This window comes from Pavona decussata, unplaced genomic scaffold (assembly GCF_977016875.1).
Source record: "Pavona decussata unplaced genomic scaffold, jaPavDecu1.1 SCAFFOLD_175, whole genome shotgun sequence".
In the NCBI taxonomy this organism is placed as follows: Eukaryota; Metazoa; Cnidaria; class Anthozoa; order Scleractinia; family Agariciidae; genus Pavona; species Pavona decussata.
In genome coordinates, this window is record NW_028145586.1 from 3,035,103 (window position 1) to 3,041,266 (window position 6,164).

The following is a 6,164-nucleotide window of genomic DNA, read 5'->3' on the forward strand; positions in this document are numbered from 1 at the left end:
TGACATCAGAACTTTCTTCAAAGTGTTGACCAACAACCAAGTTACAAAGATGTTTATAGTTTGTCAAATGACATGCAATTTTTTGTAATCTTTGATTGCCCACTATACCAACGAAAAACCCTCACAAATGTATACCAGTGCCAACTCTCACACATCGATCTCACAGATCGAGCATAATTTCTCACGCCTGACTCACAAATAGGGACAAGCTATTCTAAAACTAGAAATACGTGACTCGCAAAACCTCGCGAAGCTGGGGCCGGGTGGAAAGCCCTCTTTACACGTATTGTAGCATCAAACGAGGAGATTAAAAGGCACATAAGATTTTTTTTTATGAGCATAGTGTTTTCGTAGTTCCACGGGCTAGTTTGCGGTTGAAAATCTATTTCTGTCGCGACGTAATGTACAACGGGCGTGCAGCGCTGTCGTGTTCGATGAATTTATTTCCCACGGAAAATTATTTACCGCGGCCACAAAGCGTGTAATTTCTTTAATGCACTATTTCACAAAAAAAGATTTCTAAAAGAAAGGGAAAAGATTCTGGAGAGATAGTTCTGTATCCAGTGAATATTGATGAACATTGCAGTTGAAATTTGATCATGCACGCATATTTTTTTCGATGTATGCAAATTTTGCTCCAGACAACACCAGACAGTCTGACGTCATTGTGCGGACACCTTCAAAGATATAAACATATATCAACATATATATATATATAAATATATTTTTCGCTCGAATTCGCGCGGCTTAGCTCCGCTCGGGCCGGCTCGGCCCGACAAATTTATTAACCTCGCTTCGCGAGGAAATACTTCCATTTCATTTCAGATTTGTTATGTATTGTTTCTTTGCTCTTTATAACAATCACAAAAGCTTTCAAATGTCTACAATCCGTTTGAATGGTATTAACATGTTTGAAGGTCGTCGGAATATCTTCGGACATTTTCGGCAGCATTCGTGAGTCTTCGGAAAATCGTTGGAAATCTTCGGAAGTGGCTCGGACGTTTTCGGAAATCGCGGTCATGACAAGACAAAAATCTCACACATTTGACTCAGAATATTAGTTGGCAGGTATACAAATTGTGTAACGATCTGTATAAACGATCATATATAAAGTTTTGTTTTGAATAAAAAAAAAACTTCAAGAAAAACATTCTTAAGCTTTTAAACTCCAGTTCATCCGTCAAATGATTCAAGTTCACTTCACTGTCTACTCATTTGCTCCTATTTTGCAAAAACCTTCCTCACCTTTCCGCTGTGGAGCCACCTTTTCATTCTTTTGTATTTACGATGCATTTTCGAAGATTTTTTCATTGAAGAAATCAAGTTTTGAGGAAGAATTTTCGCCATATCAAACGAAGCCCAAACGTAGCGCTCTGAAACGTTTGAACAAGTCGTATCGCAGACTCGTTTTCATGACTTCTGCGTCTGGTATCTCGCGCGTGATCGCGTGGATGCTTGTACAATTCTTGAGAGGGCCCAGTGAGTGACCCGTTTAGCTAAAAAAATCTATAGGATTACGGATTCAATGAATAATTGCCACCAATTCGTGAATCCCACAAATGCAGTGGATTGTGGATTTTTTTTTTGCCGTTTTTTTCCTTTTTTTAACAGGATTTCGGATTTTGCTCATAATTCAGTTCGAGTCGATGCGACACATACGCGGATTCACACACCCTACTTACCCTCCCCCTCATCCTTAGAACTGAAAGCTGGGGATACAACAATTTTTTATGAAGATTTTAGGCGACACGTTTGACCTCTCGAATAATGCCGGTGTTTTTTCGGCTGGCTGGAACCGACTAAGAAACCTAAGAAAATACACGCCAACGTGCAGGAAACTCGTCTGCCTCTATCAAACGCGACATCGACAACTGAGGGTATCGAATATGTGCTTATTTCCCCGTTCCACTGGAACATTGGACGATTCAAAATATGTTCGGAAATCCTAAGGAACACTATCATGTCTATTCTTTGGAAAAAAGCGGGAAGGAAAGTGATTTATCCGTTCTTCAGCTGTCATTGCTCGAAACAGCGAAAGCCATTGAAAATGTCAGTGAAATGTGTACGCCTAGCAAGTGACTAGCGAAAGTCAAAAAATAAGCGCGTAGATTTCATCAGTTTACGAACTCATAAAACATTCTAAAGTACACACATTCTAAACTGTAAACATACCTTGCCTTGAAATGGTTCTTTTCTCAATAATCGAAGCTTGTCCGTAAAAAGTACAGAAGGCGGTAAGCGAAGTTCATGATACGACGGCTATCACACAAGGTAAATGGGAAAATTCACAGAATTTGGCCTCTTAAACTATTATCATAAAGTCACATGTCCGTGCATAACCTCATTCATATATTATTACTCTGTTCTTTTATTCGATTGGTCCTCAGTCAAATGGGAAAATTCCCAGAATTTGGCCTTTCAAACTAATCGGAAGTCACATGTTCGTGCATAATTGAACTTATTCATTGCCAGGGAAGCGTGGAGAGCCGAGTAAACAAGGGGGCAGATTAGCGCCTGTATTTTAAAACGTTTGTGTGTGTAGCATAATTGAGCGTATTTCAACGGTTTTCTCCACACTGAAGAAGGATATATACCCGAAACGTCTGTGTTTCTTTCAAACCATTTTTGACACTTTTTGATAATTATTTTTATATCAATCCAATCCGAAAACATTTTCAAGTGTCACGCATCTCCAAGGAACTTTCCTTTCTCCGTTCATTAGCATAATTGGTACTTGTCTCAGGTCGTTCTTTGCCTTATGCTGCCAATTTCGCACGGCGTATACACTGTAAATGTGTTCGACTAGATAACTTTGGCTAGTTTAAAAAGGAATAGTGCAGAACAGGCTTCAAAGAATAGCGTATTAAAACGACTTCTTTTACGATCCGTTCTTAACCGCCCAGATATCAAGATAGCACGCGAGCAAACGGGACGAAAACGGCACGCGAATAACAACGATTTGATACTCCTAATAGAACGGAGACCTGACAGTTATTTTAAGGGATTGTCCCTCGTCAGAACTTCACTCTTCGATGCGCCTCACATACGGATTCACGCACACTTACCCTCCCCCTCATCCTTAGAACTGAAAGCCGGGGATACACTTACAACAATTTTTATGAGTATTTTTGACGACACATACGACCTCTATAATAATGCCGGTGTTTTTTCGGCTGGCTGGAACCGATTGACTAAGAAAATACACGGCAACCTGCAGGAAACTCGTCTGCCCCGAACAAACGCAACAACGGAGAATATCGAATATAACTTAGGCGCTTATTTCCCCGTTCCACTGGAACATTTAACAATTCAAAATATGTTCGGAAATCCTAAGGAACAATGTATCAGATCTATCCTTTTGAAAAAAGAAGGAAAGTGATTTGGCCGTTCTTCAGCTGTCATTGCTCGAAACAGAGCGAAAGCCGTTGAAAATGTCAGTGAAATGTGTATAGATTTCGCCAGTTTAGAAACTCATAAAACATTCTAAAATGTAAACATACCTTGCCTTAAAATGGTTCTTTTCTCAATAATCGAAGCTTGTCCGTAAAAAGTACAGAAGGCGGTTAGCGAAGTTCATGATACGACGGCTATCACACAAGGTAAATGGGAAAATTCAGAGAATTTGGCCTCTTAAACTATTATCATAAAGTCACATGTCCGTGTATAATCTCATTCATATATTATTACTTTGTTCTTTTATTCGATTGGTCCTCAGTCAAATGGGAAAATCCCTAAAATTTGGCCACTCAAACTAGCCGGAAGTCACTGTCAGTCGCTGTTCAATTAATTGGTCTCTTAGCAGTCTTGACAGATAGAGGTTAAAATAAATATAATGCTGCATGAAGAGCCGAGTAAACAAGAGGACATATTAGCAGGATTAGCGATAGCACTTGTGAGTGTAGCAAACTTGCTACCTGTCTCGTCCTATGCCGGGCCCTTATGCTGCGAATTTCGCACGGCGTGTACACTGTAAATGTGTTCGACTAGATAACTTTGGCTAGTCTAAAAAGGAATAGTGCAGTACAGGCTTCTTGTATGATCCGTTCTTGACCGCCCAGTTATCAAGGAAGCATGCAAGCAAACGCGAAAACAGCACGCGAGAAACAACGATTAGAGCGGAGACCTGACAGAATGAGTTATTTCAAGGAATTGTCCCTCGCCAGAACTTCACTCCTCATCGTAGTCAAGTGTGTATGTAGTAGTTAGCTTTCCGCATGCATGGAAGTAAAATGTATCAAAACTGAAAGCGGAAGTGGATCAAGTCTCTCACGCTATCGTAACTCTCTGATCAACAAAAGTATTTAGATCAAATTGCACATGTAGTCGAACCGGTGCTAACGTCGGAGTTTCAAATTGTATCTGTATTGTATTAAAAGCAGTAAACAGAAGCTTCGTCCAGGATCGATCGGGTAAGCCACGAATAAATGAAATACAACCCCCAATGGAATTCACTTGGAGAAATTAGCTCCCTTAAAGCTGTCGCCTTACCTCAGTAATTAACGAGGAAAGAAACTGCGTCGCTCTCAGTGATCACTCGGATCGAGACAAACCTCAAGCTCTGAAAATGTACAGATGAAACGTAAGCTCAATTGGAAATTTATACACTGTTTTGCTCAAAACGTCCTGAAGCGTTACCACTCATCTTACCTTTGATCTGGAGCAATAAGGCATTCGCTCCCGCTTTGATTGAAAATTAGCATTAGCTCTCCGAACGGTGGCTAGTAATTGATCCTGTTAACTAAGAAGGCGACCAACGAAGCTCGGCGGCACAGGTAATGGAGAAAAAATTGTCAAATTCCTCTAAATTAGGGTCTTGTCTTGATGAAAGTCACGTGATCGTTAAAACTGAGGTGTATCGTGACACAGCAAGCCATACACTCGATTGCAAACACGTTGACACCTAAAAAGCATAAACCGTGAACGATGAGACCCAGTGGCTTTATGGGTATAAGTGTACTTAATTTATTTGCATTATATTCTATCATGTTCTATTCTCGTGCGACGGTTGATGACCAAAATTAGTTGCATGTGGTGAAAGATGGAAACTGTCCAAGCTTTCCTTAAAGTGTCTTAGTTGGCCAACAAGGGCCAATTTGAGTGATATACAATTCGCGATTTGCGTAAGTTCAAAACAGGCAATGAACTTAAGCAATGTTTGGTAGAAAATTATTCGGAAGAATTAAGTCAGCACTGTGTTATTTATTGCAAAGAATGAGAATGGTAAATTAAACACTACCCACAAATCCGTTGGGTCTGATCGTTCACGGTTTATGCTTTTTTAGGTGTCAACGTTTTTGCAATCGAGTGTACACACAGTGTCATCATGCTCTGTGCACGTGCCCTAAATGTATGCGTGCATGACAAAACTTCAAAGCCTCCTATTTCCTTTGAGGTCCTTTGACGGGAAACAGGATATGTCTGCGAAGAGGCTAACTTCCAGAAGCTCCGTGAATTACTATATTCTTTCTAATGCCCATTTTTCTCAGGAATAAAACTTTAGCTTATGCACACGAAACTCGCCAGCCGCGTGGAGACATAAGGGGAAACAATAGAATATAACTTAGGACGTTATTCACTCATCTTGGTTATTTCAATAGTTCATTATTTTTCTGTAGCATAGCAACGGGTGATTCGAGTCACTGGTGGCAAGTTTTCCCGCCAGGCGGAAGTGGACTTAAGAACGGCTTGGAAAGTGAAAACGAAAGTGAAACTTTCAAAGCTTTTTTTTTATTAATAACAAACGCAGCTGGTTTTTATCTTGAATTTAGAAATAAACAATTCGACTTCGAAATCTTGTTGAGTCGAACCTCGTTTATTCGCACTCTACACGTGAGAAAGTGATTTATTGATCCAGCCCCACTAAATAAACAAACTTCTGTGAGGAAGTATGCTATAACACAGCAACCCGAATGTACTTAAACACATTCTGCGCTTCGTTTGTAAACTGAAGCCTTTTATTCCGACGTTTAAGATCGTTTAACGCAAGTTTAACGTTTGAAGTGGGTCAAGTTGCACTGAATTTTGAAGAATGTAAATAACCAACGGCGCCCTTGGTGTTATATGAATAAAATTAAAAATATACAATGAATGTGAAATTGACGTTCTGGGCCCAGTTGCTCGAAGCATGGTTAACGCTAACCCAGGTTAAATGCCATGACAACCTA

General features: G+C 40.0%; 1 protein-coding gene across 4 annotated transcripts in view; it reads right to left on the reverse strand.

Moving 5' to 3' along the window:
- Positions 1–6,164, reverse strand: part of LOC146463682 (uncharacterized) — a 125,475-nt gene that overhangs the window by 61,843 nt on the left and 57,468 nt on the right. The window contains exon 1 of one of the 4 annotated variants that reach the window (XM_085084237.1): positions 2,173–2,463. The exons of 2 other annotated variants lie outside the window; for them this stretch is intronic. The gene's annotated coding sequence lies outside the window, so the exon portion shown is untranslated. Of the gene's footprint in view, positions 1–1,245; positions 1,383–2,172; positions 2,464–6,164 lie in introns of those variants that run through there. One more of the 4 variants, XM_085084236.1, reaches the window with a different exon arrangement.